At 48.9% G+C, this 17,857-nt stretch overlaps 1 protein-coding gene across 1 annotated transcript in view; it reads left to right on the top strand.

Annotated features, from left to right (window-relative positions):
- Positions 1 to 17,857, top strand: part of LOC147677714 (toll-like receptor 2) — a 259,373-nt gene that overhangs the window by 224,490 nt on the left and 17,026 nt on the right. The gene's annotated exons all lie outside the window — the stretch shown is intronic.

Genomic DNA, 17,857 nt, shown 5'->3' with positions numbered 1-17,857 from the left:
CCTATTACCGACTCACAAAATAGGGTTTGTATGTACGATTGTTTTGTGACCGCAAATGCAGTCGTGAAACAATCGCAGTTACCACCTACTTCAAGTAGGTGGTAAGCCAGTCACAAACAGAAAGAAATCACCAGGGACCCTTCCCCTTTGTAAATATATGCAAACATATTTTTTAAGAGCAGGCAGTAATTCCACAGACCACTGATTGCCCTTAAAAAATGAAAAGGAAACTTTTTATTCTTTCTTTTAACCGCATCCCGTTCATTTGAAGGAAAGCGAGATGCATTTGAAAAAAGTAGCTTTCTTTAAAAAAGCAAACACAGACATGATGATCTGCTGTGCCCAGCAGGCCGCCATTTCTGTGATGTGTGAGATTCCTGTGCTGCCTAACCCATAACAAATGGACAAATGGACAATCCACATGTGCTCAATGATACGATCAGATCAAGCAATGAGGTCCATCTACATCCATGTTGAGCGGTCACTTTTGAAACAAGCATTTACAATGCAACGGTCTCGCCTTCGGAAAAGTTAGAGCTATTGGCATTGTAAATGACAAACTTTTTATTTATGTGTTGGTTTTGAAAATAGATAAATAAATGGCATTGTTATTTACAATCCCAATAGCTTAATCTCTCGCAAATACGAGACCTATTGCATTTGCACCACACCCACATACAGAGCCACACACACACACAGCCACACACACACACAAAGCCACACACACACACACAAAGCCCCCCCCCCCACACACACACACACAAACATACACATACACACACAGAGACACACACACAGAGCCACACACACAGAGCCCAACACACACACACAGAGCCCCACACACACACAGACCCATACACACTCACACAGACCCACACACACTGAGGAATTTTGTCAGGAGAAGAGGTGCCGCGGCGACAAAGTGTGAGGTGAGGTGGGGTGGATGGGGGTTTGTGGATGGGTTGCAGTGCGGTCGATAAAGGAGAGAGCAGGTGGGGGAATTCGCGTAGCAGCCGGCGGGCGGGGGCTTGCTGTGGCCATGAGTACAGAAGTGCGGCTCAAGGAGGGGGGGTCATCGTGCTTGAGGAAGCATGGAATAAGTAGATGGATGAGATGCGTGCAGAGTGGAGAAGTCAGGGGCGATGAGGCAGCAAATGGTAAGGAGTGGGTGGGGGGGCATTCACCACAAGCACAGGACGGCATACCAAGGCAAAATACCGTTAAGGAAAGCCCCCTCCCTGCGCAGCTCCCAGCAGGCAAAATAAGGCATGGGAGCGATCCAAGGCTGCAGCAACAGAGAGGGCGGGGCCCCCCGGGGAGAAAGTGCCAAAGTCCGCACTACAAAGTATGTGGAACTATCGTAGCTTTTGTTCAATAGCCTAACTCTGAATCCCTGCGGGCATATATCAGAAGTGTGGGATGTCGTGGCTGGAGTTAGGGGTCAGGGTAGAGTCATTGCAGATGTATGCACTGCGTTCTTACCCCCGATGGGCTGATCAAAGCTGGACCATGAGAGCACCATAATTGAAATTAAAAGATTTAATTAAAAAAATAGCTTGCGGTATCCGTCGTCCGTGAAGTGGTCCTTGCAGGCCACTCGGTCGCCCAGAACGTAGCCCGCGATGTAGGCCACGGAGACCATGGTGTAGCAGCCTGACAGGAAAAATATGGGCCGCTCTGGGTAGCTGAAGTGTTGCATGTCCACCAAGTAAGTGGCCACGGTAAAAAAAGGTGGAGGCGCAGCAGAGCACAGACCACGCCAGGATCCAGAGGCGGGCGAACCGCGTCTCTTTAGCTGTGAAGAATAGGGAGCCGTCGGGCCGGTCAGGTTCGCAGGAAGCGGCGCAGTCCTTCTCACCCAGAAAGCGCACCCGCGGACAGTCGAAGGGTCGCTCGGGCATGGCGTAGCGTGGGGGCTGCGGGCTAGGCCTTTCTCTGCGGTGATGTGGCGGCGAAGTGGTGAGAAGACCTGGGCTGCCGCCTCCTCCGCCCGGCAGGGGCCCTCCGCCGTCCTCGCTGTCGTTCTGCCCCACGCAGATCTGCTCTGCCCCATGCCGAGGAAAGTTCTCGCAGCGCAGGCGCTCGGCCATTGAAAGCTCCGGGGGGCTCCGCCGCGTCCCACATCCAGAGGCGGCGGCGATGGAGACTAAAGTGGTAATTCGCACTCATTTCATCTACAAATGCTGTGTATTTGTAAGTTTTTGGCGGGAATGGTTAAGTGCGTTTTTTTTTGCCTTAGACGTGGTGATCTTTGCATACATGACAACACATCCAAAAAGAAAAAATTGGATATTTCTAAAAATAAAAACCGGCAGAATGGGACCTGAAGTGGGTAATTTGTCATGCATGGGCTTTGCAAGTGTGCTGCTGCATGAACGGATATTCGAAATGCAAATGCACATTTTTGTCTTACCTTCTAGAAGCACGGAGGCAGCTCAATGGGGGAGGGAGTGCGGGGGCCGTTCCTGCCCCCGGGGCGCGTCCAGCTGGGGAGTGCGGGCGCACAAAGGACGGTGCTCCGGGGGTCTCAGCGGCGCGTCCTCGGAGTGTTGCTGCTGCTGCTGGAGGCCGGATGCTTGCTTCGAGGACCGAGGTGCATGGCCTGAGCGTGGGGCTCCGGGAGCAGTCTGCCTGCCGCAGCCTCCACGCGGTGCAAGGGATACAACTGAGGGCAGCAGGGGAAGCCTTCTCTGTTTCGGCCGGGAAGGGGGGAGGAGCCGGCGGAAGACGGGCACACACAGAGCCCAGCAGCAGCAGCAGCCAGGGAGCGCACCGGCCAGGACGGAAGGAGAAGAGCCCAGGAGTAAGGCGAGAAGGAGAGAGGTGAGAAGAGGGGTGGGGGGAGAGGAGGCGACGAGGGCCGGGGTGCATGGCCTGAGCATGGGGCTCCTGGAGCAGTCTGCCTGCTGCAGCCTCCGCGCGGTGCAAGGAGCAGGGGATACAACCGAGGGCAGCGGGGGAAGCCTTATCTGTCTCGGCAAGGGGGGAGGAGGAGCCGGCGGAAGGCGGGCACACACAGCCCAGCAGCAGCAGCAGCCAGGGAGCACACCGGCCGGGACGGGAGGGGGAGAGCCCAGGAGAAAGAAGAGGAGGAGAGAGGTGAGAAGAGGAGTGGGGGGAGAGGAGGCAATGAGGATGAGGTAAACATGAAGGAACTATGCCCCGTCCTTTGCAGACTGGGGGGCGTGTTTTTCTTTCTCCCCTCTTCTCCATTGTAAACAACGGGTGTGTTTTTGACTTGTTGTTTACCATTCCAGCTAATGGAGAAGAGGGTAGAACAAACTGAAAAAACACCCCCCCCCAATCCAAAAAGGAATGGGCTTACAATGAGAGAATGACTACACTGAGACCTCTTCTCCAATGGCTGGCCGCCGTTTAGGAGGACAGCCGATGGAGAAGAGGGGCGGGTTTAACCCTCGCTACTCAGAGTCATTAAGTCTTGCTGGCGAGACTGCGCATGTGCGCAGCCTACGCCAGTCTCGACCTAAAAGGTAATTTAAAACAGTTTTTTACCCTAGATGGTGTTCAGATAAAAATTGGGGAGATACGCCAATTCCTAATTCCTATACCAGAAACTAAAAAATTTATTTTTCAAGGCACCCAGGGCCCAGAGACAAAGGAATTTTGGTATGTCGTGGTATGAAAATAAGTGCAGGAAAGCCAAAATAGCCCTGGTTAAGGCAATCAAAGCTTAGAACAAGGGGAAAATCCTTAAAAGTAGAGCTAACTATAAAAAGGGAACAAGCAAGGCTAACAAGGAATGGGACAGCAGGAGGTGGGATAAACTGCTTGAAGCCTCTAAACCAAACCCTATTCTGGAACTTGGTTGCAAATGAGTATGCAGAGAGCTCTATGGCAATTGATAATAATATACAATATAGCAGCAGATGCTTGAATAGATCATATTTCTCGTCTGTATTCTTTAGGACCAGGACAAGATGTGAATTCTAATAGTCTTGGGGCACTAGATTAGCCAGCAATGCAGAGAGCTGTGCTTACCACCCTATCAGACCTAAAGAGATTGAAGCAGCCATTAGAAATACTGCACCTTATATTGCCCCTGGAATTGATAACATCTCAGGCGATTGTTCATATGTGGGATTGACATCGTGGGCCCATATTTTACAGTCATTTTTAATGCTATCCTAAATGGAATGAGTTTTCCCGATTTGGGGGCGGGCGCTGAAATGATACCCATCTTTAAAAAGGGTTCACCTCTGGACCCTACTAATTATTGGCCAATCACCCTTATTGACATTACCCAAAAACTCTTTATCAGGGTAATACATAGTTGCAGCAATGGCTGAATGATAAGGCAGTCCTGAGCCCGCTACAAGCGGGCTTCTGGGCAAAGACATTGACGATAGGCTAACTTTTTAAAATTCCTTTGATCTACTGGAAGACAGTCTTGGAAGAGAAGGGAAGGCTCTATGCAATATTTGTAGACCTCAAAGCAGAATTCGATGTGGTCCCAAGACATAAGTTGTGGCTGGTAACTAGAAACATGGGAGTTCCCAAATATCTATGTAATATCATTGCGAGGTTACACGAAAACAATTTTGCCCAGGTATGTTGTGGGAAGTTGGGAGAGATGACTGCCCAATTCCCAGTGGGAAAGGGTGTAAGACAGGGATGTGTATTGTCTCCCACTTTGTTTACATTGTATATAAATGACTTGGTGAGCACCTAAATGTATTTGATAATGATGCCCCTAAGCTGGCAAATATGAGGTTTTCGACCCTCATATTTGCCGATGATACACTCCTTTTGGCACAATCCCCATGGACGAGTTTAGTAGATTCTGCACCAAAAGAGGACTGGAAATTAATATCAATAAAACCAAATACATGGTATTTAACCCTTGCTGTTCATCACAATCAAATCCTATACTTAATGGTATCCCCTTAGAAAGGGTGCATCTTTTTGATTATTTAGGAATGACTCTTGATGAGAGTATGGATTGGGGACACCATGTCATTTGGCAAAAATTAAAACTAGGCCACCAGATAGGGGGACTATTGTAGATACATAAAGGGTCTTTTAGTAAAGTTATCCCCCCAGTAATATAGATATATACCAGCAAAGCACTGGGGGTTGCTCTATAAGGGGCAGAGAAATGGGGTCACAAAAATCTAAAGAGCTTGAGTTGGAGGAAAATCGCTTTCAATAATGAGTCTACCATATTGTGTACTTCCTAGCTGACCTTCACAGGGATCTCACGGCCACAGTTAGGTATGATTATAAAGGCAACTGTACCGGAAAGATAAGGATTGTGAACGGGGTCCGGCAAGGCTGTATTTTAGCCCCCTTGTTTTTTACTTTATATATTATTGATTGGGGACAGTTTTGGGGGCAGCTAGCAAGGATATACCAAGGGCGGGTATATTTATGATACCCGCCCTGCTTTATGCAGATGACGCTGCTCTCTTAGCACGTACAACAGTAGGCCTCCAAAGCCTTTTAAATCCATTTTATAATTTTATGAATGCACTAGACATTAGCGTCAATTATTCTAAGTGTCATGTAATGGCGGTTGGGAGTAAAGGTAAAAAAATGAAAACTTTGTATTGTGAGGGCAATAGGTTATCAAGAGTTACAATTTTTCCATACTTGGGGGTCATCTTCGATGATAGTTCCACTTGGTTGCCCCAAATGGCCGCTAAACGAAATGTTTTTGTACGATCAATTGCAGCCGTTTTAGATTTTTCTCGTAAATTAGGGGTGAACCAGTGGAAGCTGTCTTGAAAGTTTACGATGCAAAATGTGTCTCCATAGCTATGTATGGAGCAGATCTATGGGGATTTAAAAATGTAAAACAATTGCAGATCGCTGAGGATAAGTTTTTGAAAAATATCCTATCAGTGCCCCAATCAACTCCTGGTTATATTGTCCATCAGGAACTTGGGGTTGGGTATTTGGAAGACCGTATAACTTTGGCACCTCTTTTAAAATGGATAACAACATGGATAAATCCGGAACTGGTTTTAAATCATGAAATTTTGATCGACTGTTTGACTCTGGACCACAGTTTATCCATTCCATGGTTGAGATATGTTAAAGCATTAGCTGATTTATTAGTTCGCCCAGAACTGTTCACACAGCCCCAAAACATGGTCAAGGGAGATGTAAAATGGACCAAAGATACTTTTATGCTGAACAAGAGTTTTGTAAGGGAGGAAATGGAACTGAGTAAAGTGACCGTGAGGGCTCATCAGCTCTTAATCAATTCCAACGATACTGAATTATATTTGAAAATAGTCAATAACTCTAATCACCGTTTTCTCCTAACTAGATTTAGGTTGAACAAAATTCATCTTCTCCTTACTACACGACCAAGCTGGACTAAAACAAAAGATCTAGACATTTGTCCGTGTGATGGCTTTTCTATAATGGACACTGCACATTTTTTTTTTTTTGTAAATACTTTGTGGAGCTACGGAAAAAGTTCATTATACCATTGATCAAATACAAAGGGTTTAGACAAGTTAAACCAGCCCTTATGTACCTCCAGTTACTGTTGAACACTTGGGAAATGTTTAACGTGGCATGCTTTTTAACCATAGCTATGAGACTTGGGGAAAAAAATGAATTGGCCTAGTTGTAAATAGCACATTTTTTAGGGTTTTTTAACAAATTATATTTATTATGTTCAGGTTTGATTTTATTAACGTAATATGATCTTGATTTCTGATGTGTGTATACTTTTATGGTTTTTGATATGAACCGAATAAAGTACTTTTGACTGACTGACTGAGTCTACCAATTAGTACCCGACCGATACCTCTAAGACGTGACACTAGGTTGAGACCAATTTCACATCAAATAGTACTAAGACCGTTATTGTTCTGGAGAATGCTCTCTACCCCAGAGATGTCCCTAAACTGCAGTGGTCTAGTAGAAATCCTTAACAACTCAGCTCTGTTTGATTCCCCAGGATAAAGCACACATGTCAAAGTCTCAAGGGGTGGATCTCGTCACCTCTGGAGTGATCCAGGGGCTTTATGTCCATGTATAAGTGCACAGGACCTAAACAATAAATTCAGGTCTTATAAACTTTCTAATCTTTTAGCCTCCAATGTCCATGGCACTTTACCCTGCTTCATTTCGCAGCACAAATATTTTTATTTAACAGAACCATGCCAGGGTACTGTTGAACCTAGGATGGCTAAAAAGCTAAATGTACAATTCAAGTTCAGTACGTTGCCTCTTCCTGCATTTATACCGGGCTGGTCAGGAGCAGATAACCCTAAGGACCAGAGCTATCCTAGCTGTGGGCATGACAAAGAATCAGGGCCAATTTGTGTTTTTTCCTGCCCTTTTTATAACAAACCCTGGTCGAAATGGTTAGCTCCCATTTGCAGGAACCTGGGCACTAGAAACCATGAAGTGGCCCTTAGCATTATGCAAACTAACCCAGCCCCACTCTGGTTTTCGCAGTTTTAATATTTTTAATGACTTCCTGGTATTTCAAAAGGTGTAATATTCCTACGTAATTGGGGTTAGTTTTCCAAGCGGTGGCGGGATTACTAATATATGATTTTTTGTATAATTGAAAACATTTTATTATTTGCATTACAATGATAGTTTAAAGTACTGTACAGTCAACAGTTGCTTCAAGCATAACTCTCCGATCTAATTACCAGTTCTAAGCCCCGTACAACCTCACATGTTATGAAAAGACGTATCATTTCTTTAGTACAATAATGATAAATCAGACTACATGCTAACAATATCCCGCCTATAGCTTAAATAGGACCCTAACCAGAGTACTAAAGAACTACTCCTAAACAGGGGCGTAGCTAGAGCTTATGGCGCCCGGGGCTACCCTTCAGATTGCCGCCCCCTGGGGGGGGGGGGTGCTGGGGAAAAAGGACGGTGAGCACTTCAAAGATGTCCGAGTCTCCGAGGAGAGACACGTAGTATTGCTGCTAACAGTTACCTCGATCATGAAAGTTACATTTAGTTATTTATAAAGTTTTATATAGCGCAAACTTGAACCCGAAGGATATCCGAGCGCTTTGCAATTAGAGGCAAAGGTTACAAATCAGAACATTAATCTAACATGGGGAATCTAATGGGCATTGAGATGTTTACTCCTCTCAAAATCGCAATGGTTGTTTGTTAGAAATGGGGGTCTCTAGTTGGCAATGGCTGGCCACTGTCCAAGTGGGGACCCTTCTTCCTAAGTCAGAGTAAGGGGGCTACACCCTTTAGATAACCCCTGCTCAACCCTGTGGTAACGTAGCACGAGCAGCTAGGCTTATCTCAGAGGCAGTGTGTAAAGCATTTATGATCATACACAGTAACACAGTGAAGAACACTACAAAGGGACACCACACAAGTAGTTATAAAAAATACGTATCTTTATGCATAGACTTAACACAAGACCAATAACGATAAAAAGCCACAATACTGTAAACTAGGGCTACTCTTGAGATGATGGAAAAATAGTTCAAAGTGTGCAAAAATGCACATACATGACACGGTCAAAGGCTAGACAGTTGAATACACCGCATGATCTATGTCACAGTCACAGTCACACATAGCGATTTGAAACTCAGCTATAAAATCAAACCCCACCACCCTGGTATGTCTGCCCCCATCTCAACACCCGTGAAAACAAGAAGTCAGTAATGTAATCCATATTGCCTTCTGGTTTCAGGTAGAAAATAAGCCACACGTTAGAAAAGAGTTGGCACGAGCTACAAAAAACAGGCTCTGGCCAACGATGTATCCAGCACTTGATTCATCCTTATGCCCCCACTACTACACGTCGATCTAAGAATTCTTCACCTGGCGTCGCCTTGAGCGTGGAGCAGTTCAGACAAATGGGGACGCTCCTTCGAATATCTGGCCCCAGAACTCTGGCACCGTCACTGCCTACACTTGTCCGAAGCTGTTTTCAGGAAAGAATTACAAACCTGGATGTTCTAAAAAGCTGCCCCAGTTAATGTATATCTTTCAGTACAGTCCCTAGTACTAGGACTCCCAGGTTATGGCAGCTATGTGTTTTGCAAATGCCAAAGTTCAAACGTCATGTAAATGTAGATTCTTGGGGGAAGAAGTCTTGTCATTGTTGATTTCAAGCATGGTGATTTCACAGTTGAGTGTTTGGCGATGCCTCACAAAGATCTTATTCATGTTTGCCAAGTACACTGCTGTGTTGGCAGAGCTCTTATTGGGGATGCAAGCTGCCCTGACCTGACCTTATCTAAGCACCGTATTATCCTCAAGCTCGTCCATCGACGGTCTTGCTTGCTTCTAAATGTGCTTGAACTCAGAAAGAAGATATCATGCATTGTCATCACGGCTGTGATTTTCGATCCTGGATGATATGGTGGTCGATTTGAGCACAACTTGTCATAAAAGTATTTCTGGAATAAATTAATTACTTCAAAGGCATTCTCTGGACTAGACTCGACTCCCCGCGCCCCCCAAAGTATTTCTGGAATAAATTAAACTTCAAAAGGCATTCTCTGGACTCGACTCCCCCGGCCCCCGGCCCCGCTGCGACCGACTCTCTCTCTCTCTCACCTCTATTACTTTGGTGTGTGTCATCGTGTCGCGCAGAGTGCCGCCCGCCCTCAGCCACACAGTGACAGCCCACAGCACAGGGTGACACGTGACAGAGAGACAGTACAGTCAGTGAGTACTGTAAAGCGCTGAACTGTAGGGCAGGGCTGAGGGCAGCAGGGCCCCGGCCAGGACAGGCAGGAAGAATGGTGGTGGTGGTCTCTCTCCACAGTCCACACACTCCTCGACACGACGGGTCACGGGAGGGGCTGGGGCAGTGAGCGCGCAGCCGCAGCGTGTAACGCGTCACAGGCCACACTGGCGCGGGGGTGAGAGGGCTGGCCCAAAATGTTACAGGGCCGTCATTGGTTGCGGCAGTGCGCACCGCGCACGCTACCTGATTGACGGCCCTGGCCTGTGAGCGAGGCTGGGAGGTAGGAGCCCCGTTGATGACGTCGTGCTAAATAATCGGAAGTGAAACCAACCGAGCTGACAGGTGGTGTACATTTAAATGCATCATGGTGTGTGCTACTACTGTGCTTAAATCGAATGGGAGATGGCTTGATCGATCTGATTTACTGTCACTGTCCGTCCCGTCCGACGGGTGTCACCGCACGGCCGGCCCTCGGGTCAAAAGTAAAACTGATTATTTTCTGTAAAGCAGGCGCTGCCCTGCGCCAACGGCCACGGACCACCGCGCCGCCCTAGTCACAGCTCACAGGCCTCCGCGGCCGCAACGGGCCTCGGCCGGGCCTCCTCCAGTGCCGGCCCGCCTGTGCGGCCGCTGCGGCCACCTCTGCCGCCTCAAAAGTGGTGCCGCCTGGGGCGGACCGCCCCCCCGCCCCCCCTAGCTACGCGGCTGCTCCTAAACCAAAATAACCCCACCCCCCTTCACCGGTGTGTATCACCGTAAGTACCCCATCCACAGCGCTACTTGATCTAACTAAAAACCACGGTTTCCCATAATAGAAGTGGAATGGATCTCCCGAAGCTATACCGTCCTACATCGAGCCCTCTTCAGATTGTTGGCCAGACAGATTGTACCAATGCTTCCCATGCTCTCGCTGAGTCCAGCACTTTCTCTTTGTTCAGGGGTCGTGCTTGTTGAAACCTAATAACACCCTCGCTGCTGGCCCATTTAGTCAGCTCAGCTCTCCCCCTCTTGCTGTACGAATTTACTTGTTACTTTTGTCCTGGGGTATGAGAGAACCAATGTAGTATACATGTTGCCATATCAAGCTCTAACTGGAGCTCAGTGACTGCGTTCAATAGGTCTCCTACTTCGCCCCAATAAACCTCCAGCTTCGGACATTCCCACAGCATGTGCTCTAGTTCCACTCCCTCATCAGCGCACCTTGGGCATGCTGCATTATCAACTTTAAAATACTTCTGGATCTTACCCTGTGTCAAATATGCTCTGTGTAGTAAAAAAAAAAGCACCAGTTGGAACCTTGCGTTTCTGGTGCCTTTCCAAGCCCTGCGTAGAATATGTCCCCATGCAGTCTCCGGTATGGGCTTCCCAATGCCTGTTTCCCATTTTAGTCGTAAGGTTTCTAGCAGAGCTAATCCCTCGTTCAGCATTCTCGAATAAAGGCACGTAACTGCTTTAAAACGTCCCTGCTGCCATCACTACATATTGACATGCCATCGTTGTTTTGGGCTCTACCGGTCCCTCCCTCCAATGTTTCCGAATTGCATATACCAGAGCTGCGTGCACCAGGAATCCTCCCCTGGGGAGGTCATACCTTTCCTGCAATGCCTGATAGGTAATTAATTCACCACCCTCGTATAAATTTCCAAGTACCTGGATCCCTGCCTGCTCCCACTCCATTAATGACGTCCAGTCTCCACCATGAGGTAACGCTGTAATCATCCCCAATGGTATTTCAGGTGCATATGGATGCAGCACACCCACTCTATGCTGGCTTCGTTTCCAAAATAATCTCAACGTTTTCTCTTCTAACGAGAGATCTCTAAGGTTAAGCCTTTTTTGTAATACTATTAACGATAGGACGTGCCTCGAAATTCCTCTACCTCTCAGGTTCTCAGGGCCCCTAAATTCTATTGCAACTGCCTGCGTCAAGATCTGTAGTTGAGCTGCCAAATAGTAAAGTTCCAGGTCAGGAACCGCTAGCCCGCCCTCTGCCTTCAGCCTCCCCAGTGTTGTTTGGGCCACTCTCCGCCTTCCAGATCCCCAAAGCAACCGACATTCATGGACTTCAGTAACTTAAACATAGAGCCCAGTATCCATATGGGCAATTTTCTAAAAAAAATACAGCAGCCTAGGCAGAGCCATCATTTTTAACAAGGCAATCCGTCCCATCACTGATAACGGTAGTGTACTCCAAAATGCCATGCTACCTTTCAGTGCTCGCACGCACCTCCCGATGTTCCCTTCTAGAATATTGTTGATCTCATGATAAATATGCACACCAAGGTATGCCAAACAAGTCGGCTCCCAGCGCACATTCCGTGGTATCGTAGGTGTCATCCCCCTGGATTTCAATGGAAATAAGCATGTCTTGGCCCAATTCACCCTTAATCCTGAGATGTCACCAAACTCCGACAAAAAGCCTGCTGCTCCCTCCAGTGCTCCCTCCGCATCCGCCAGAAACATCAATAAATCATCCGCATATAGCGAGATGTACTGCTGTTCCCCCCTGAACTCCAGGCCCTTATACCATTGTCCCAACCTAGCTCTCGCTGCCAAAGGTTCGACTGCCAGAGCAAACAACAGTGAAGAGAGCGGACAGCCCTGCCTTGTCCCGCGTGACACTCAGTAGCGGGGTGAAATTATCGCCCCCACTTTTACCCTAGCCACTGTAGAGTTATACAACACCTTAGTCCAACCTACAAATGCTTCTCCCAATCCAAAACACCCCATTGTTTTATACAAGTACTTTCATTCCAAACTGTCGAAGGCCTTCTCTATGTCCACTGAAAGGATTGTGGCCATAGGTGAGTCAAGGCGGTCCTCCCCCATAATCCTCAGCAATCTCCGCACATTCGTGGCTGTATTTCTAGTTGGGATAAACTCAGCCCGATCCCCATGAACCAAACCGGTTATATGCTGTAGGAGGCGAGATGCCAAGATCCGACTCAAGATCTTATAATCAGTTGACAACATTGACAATGGTCGATAAGCGGCTGTGTCTATACCCTCCCGCCCAGGTTTTAGTAACGGTATAATGAGCGCCTCTCACATCGTCATAGGAAGGTGGCCCAATTCTCGCGCCTCCCTATAGATTTCCAGCAACCTCTGAGCCAGCAAATCTATATACTGCGAATAAAAGTCTATCAGCAATCCATCTACTCCCGGAGTCTTATTTCGAGCCATATGTTTAATTGCACTCCTAATTTCTTCAATTGTTATATCTCGGCCCAAATGTTTCGCTTGTTCCTCCTCCAACTGCGGGAGGGGCACACTCTCTAAAAAGACGTCAATTTCGGACTCTCCCGCCACTAGTGTGCTCTCATACAACACTTTGTAATACTCCAAAAACCGAGCCATAATCTCTCTCTGGGTGTATATGGTGCTACCATCCTGCGCTCTCAATATCATAATTGGGGAGCCTCCTGGAGTGGGATTGGCTAACCACGCTAGCAGTTTCCCCGGCTTGTCCCCCTCAGCATGGGTCTTTGTAACATATTTCTTATAATCAAAGCACCGTAGCCTCTCTCTGTCTCCGCAGCCACTGCCTCCTTTGCTTCCACCTTGTCTACATCCTGCAACAACACCCTCCGCACTCCTACATGCTTACTAATACAGGTCCTAGAACAAAACTGCTAGTCCCCATCCAAACTATTCTAACAATTAACACACACCTAAGCCCACCAGTAGTCACTGCGGGCATGCCTTATGGGCGATGGGGGGTGCTCAGTGCCAACAGGCTACCGCTTACATTTCAGAAACAACCCCGCTAAGATCCCCCATTTAAACACAAAATCCTCTTCCCACCTGTGCACCTTACCATAAACTATTGATCAGATACATACTATTGGAGCCTTTCATTCTAGAGCGACCCCTTAACAAACCCCATGGATTACCAAGCGCCGTCATCCCCCAGCTGCATCAACGTTCTCAAGCCTCCCCCTGATTATTAGCACTTTCCACACCAGCACCCTGGGTTGCAAACCATTACTCATCCATTAGTCCATCTGTTCTGGCGGGTGTGACCTGCGGCAAGCCTAAGCTATCCGCCTCTGAGACCTTAGTGTCTGAATGTGTTTTGCCCGTCTCCGAGTCCGTGCTCTCCGGCGACTGCAACACCTGATCACCCGACAGAGCTGACACCGCCTCCAGCACTTCCCGTCGCTCCACCTCAGTCTGTGATGGCGATGGTTTCCACAGACCCCGCCGCCGGCGTCGAAGCTGTTGCGACTCGCGCTGAGGACGTCCCTTCGATGACTCCTGGATATGACGTTCCCTTCTATATGTTCCAACTCTGTAAGTGTCCGACCACGTCCATGCGTCCTCTGGGGTATCATGGGAATGAGTGCTACCATCCTACATTATTCTCAGTTTGGCCGGGAACAAACAGGGAGTACTGGAGACCCTCCGATCTCAGCTCTTTTTTGATCGCCATGAAGGACGCACGGCGGCGCTGGATTTCCAACGTATAATCCGGAAAAATGGTCACTTTGCTGTTTCCGACTTGATATGGGCCATCGGTTTGCGCTTTTTGGAGTAATTCGTCTTAGTCTTTAAAATGCAGCAGTCGGGCTACCACCTGGCGGGGACGGCGCCCCGGCTGTGGCGGCTTCGCAGACACTCTGTGCGCCCGCTCCAAGGTGTAGAAAGGAGACAATCCTTCAGGAGCCACCACAGTCCTCAACCAGTTCTCCAGGTATTGCACCATGTCTGACCTCTCCACTTTTTCAGGCAGGCCCACCACGCAAATGTTATTCCGCCGATTTCTACTTTCAGCGTCCTCAGCACCTTTCTCCAGCGCCAGTATACGTTCCAAAGCGTCTGTCATTTTGTTTGCCAACACCATTTGGGCTGGTGCCACATCTTGCAGTATTCCCTCTACTTGTTTCACTCTATCTGCGAGCTTAGAGTGGTCCGCTCGCAGGAGGCCAAGTCCCGTCGCCACCTGAGCAATGTCTTATTGCAGGGCCGTACGCAAGTCCGTGATCGCCGTCAATATTCGGTCTGCTGCTGCATCCTGGGGTCCTGGGGGGGTCTCCACATTATCCAACGCAGCTTGGGTTGACTCTTCATTGCTCGGTAGATGGTGCGCCCCATCTTTCTTCCCTTTTGTTTTCCCCATGGTCAGGTCCTCCAGCACGTGTCCAAATATTTATAGGCACACCACAACGTCCCAATCACCTAATGAGTACCAGCCTCCAAGTTCTCCCCGGTCAAAATCCGGAGTCCTGCTAGTCAGGAGGGACCTCGCTCAGTAGCGTAGGTGCCCCAGCATGCGGAGCACTATATTACCCCAGCAGAGTCAATTCAGGAGCGCTGAAGTAAAGGCTGCGTCGCTGCCATCAATCTCATGCCACAATATTGCGCTCTTGCACTCAAGTTTGTTACTATCAGTAGAGGAACAGCACCTCGCACCCCAGAAGAGGCCCAAGCATATATCCTCCGCCTCTTGCCCCTCTCAGGGGATGCCACCCTCGCTGTTCCAGGCAGGGGCCTAGTCCACGCGTTCCTGGATGCTATCTGAGGCCCAGAACTCGACTGTGCCTTCCCTGCCTGCTGTCTCGAAGCTACCGAGCTCCTCGGCTCGCCTCAAGTTGCTCTTTCTAGGATGCTATAACATCCGCCACAGTCCTCTTCCATTTCATTCAGCGCTCCTCTGCTTGCCACCTCTCAGCTTCAGTGACCACAGCACCTTGGCGCCAGCGTTCCAAACCGCTCACACTGCATGGGCCTCGAGCAGAGCCGCATTAGGTCCCTGTCTAGGGACCCCCAGCCGTCCCCCTGCGCACACTCCCGCTCCCGCTACAGCCTGCAGGCCGCAGCTGTCCCCGGTGCCCCGCGTCCGCGGCCCGGAACTCCGGGTCAAGCGGCACCCCACACACGAGGCAGGACCGGTAGCGCCGCCGCTCACGCCAGGCTTATCATCGGGGTAGCATCAGGACAGGTCTGTGCCACTCCTAGTTTACTCGGTGCTACCAGGTGGGTTTGGGAACTACTTCAAATCAGGATCATTGCGGGGATCTTCGCGGAGCTCAGTGCTCACGCAGCCTGCTCCATCGGCCTCCAAGCCACGCCCCCCATATATGATTAATTTTATCTATATAAATAGAAAATAAATTAAAGAAATAGAAACAATATAAAAATAATATTAATGATAATAAATAAGCTTATATTGCGCATGGTTATACTCACTAGTATGTCCCCGCGCTGCAGCTAGTCTCCCTGTCTGATTCAATAAAATGAGAAAGTTTAAGAGGGACGCCTATATATGTAAGAGCCAGGTCTTTAGTTCTTTTCGAAAGAGCTTTTCCGATGGCTCTGTCCGAAGAGCGAGAGGTAGGATATTCCAGTGTTTAGCGACTAGGTAATGGAAAGATCGTCCACCCATTCTCACTCTTTGATTACTGGAATCTTAACCTGTCCTGTCCCCAGGGACCTCAAGACCCGGGTAGGAGTATAGATGGACATTAGACTATGTAGATAGCTAGGTCCGGTTCCCTGCAGAATGTGGTGACTGACACATAGGGCTTTAAAAAGGATTCTCTCCCCCACCGGGAGCCAGTGCAGGGCAGCAAGGCATTCCTGGAGAGAGCTTTCCTGGGCAGCATCAGAACAAGGCGAGCCGCCGCGCTCTGGATGCAATGAAGTCTCTGCACACACTTACTATTAGCTCCTAGGTATAAAGCATTCCCGTAGTCCAAGAGGGAAGTTACCAATGCATGGACTAGAGTTTTCCTGGCGGCTACGGGAAGCACATCTAAGATCTTCCAAATGCCTTTTGTTATTCCGAAGCATTTCCCGGCCACAATCTGGTGTGGTGATCAAAGGAGAGCTTAGAATCCAGCCACATCCCCAAGTTCTTAACCTGGTTACTGTGGGAGGGGGTGGGGCCCAGAGTCTGCGGCCACCACAAAGAGGACCATATAGAGGGAGCCTTACCCACGATTAGAACCTCCGTGTTACTGCTGTTTAGCTTTAAGCAGTTACTTGACATCTGGGCTGCCAGCTCCTGTAAACATTTGGGGAAATTGATGGATGCCTCTTCATGAGATTGCGATAGTGACACCACCAGTTGTGTGTCATCTGCATATGACACAACACTAATTCCGTATTTCACAAAAATATCTACCAGAGGGGCCATTTGTAGGTTGAAAAGAGTGGGGCTAAGTATAGACCCTGAGGAACCCCTTGAGCCAGCACAATACTTTTTGAGTAGTACGGTCTTTGAGATACTTGAAAGCTTCGATCCTGTAAGAAGGATCTCAGCCACTCTAGGGCCAGTCATTCCAGCCCTCCTTTTTTGAGGCACTATAAGAGCAGTGGGTGGGCGACGGTGTTGAACGCAGCGTTAAGGTCCAACAGGACCAAAGCAACTGTCTGACCTTCGTCTACGTGTTTACAGATGGTTTCCGTTGACAGAAGTAGTGCTGACTCAGTAGAGTACGCTGCCCGGAAACCCGATTGTGTGGGGTGCAGTAGGCTGTGCTGGTTAATGTGCATTGTCAGCTGAGTGTTGACCACTTTTTCTGCAATTTTAGCAAAATATGGCAAGAGTGAAACTGGTTGAAAGTTATCCAACTGACTCGCACTCCCACCCGGCTTTTTCTTAATGGGGATAACAACCGCTTCCTTCCACCTTATTGGGACTACCCCCGATTCAAAGGAGAGTTTAAGGAGGTGCCTGATATAAGGTTCTAGGGTCTCCATACTCTCCCTCAGAGTTTTAGGTGTCGTAGGGTCCCTTGGTGAACCAGAGTTAATGCTTAAGGCTGTATATTTGAGATCGTCACAGGAGGGGAGGTTAAATCTGGAGAGGCAGTGTGCCTCCTCCACGTTGACCAGTCCTGAACCCTCAAAACTCCCATTGTGGGGGGGGGGGGAGGGGGGGGGCGTGGCTAAGATGGCGGCTCGGTAAGACGTGTCCCGAGGAGGCTCCCCGTTCCCGATCCCCTGACCGGGCCTAAAAGCGGACCTATTCGCCACTGAGCCCCGCTGCCGAAAGCCAAAGGCAAGCGGGACATCAGCTGGGCAGCCTGGGGCCCCAGCGAGACTCCGGGGCGGAGGAGCGAACCGCGAAACGACAGCACCGGCCGAGGTGGACCGGAGGCGCGAAAACTACGACCCGGCTCCTGCAGGGAAAGGAGCGTACGGGCCCCACGCTGCATCCAAGTGACTGTGCTGCTGCACCGTAGG

The sequence above is a fragment of the Lissotriton vulgaris genome, chromosome 12, assembly GCF_964263255.1.
Source record: "Lissotriton vulgaris chromosome 12, aLisVul1.2, whole genome shotgun sequence".
Classification (NCBI taxonomy): domain Eukaryota; kingdom Metazoa; phylum Chordata; class Amphibia; order Caudata; family Salamandridae; genus Lissotriton; species Lissotriton vulgaris.
This window is presented reverse-complemented; position numbering and strand designations above follow the sequence as displayed.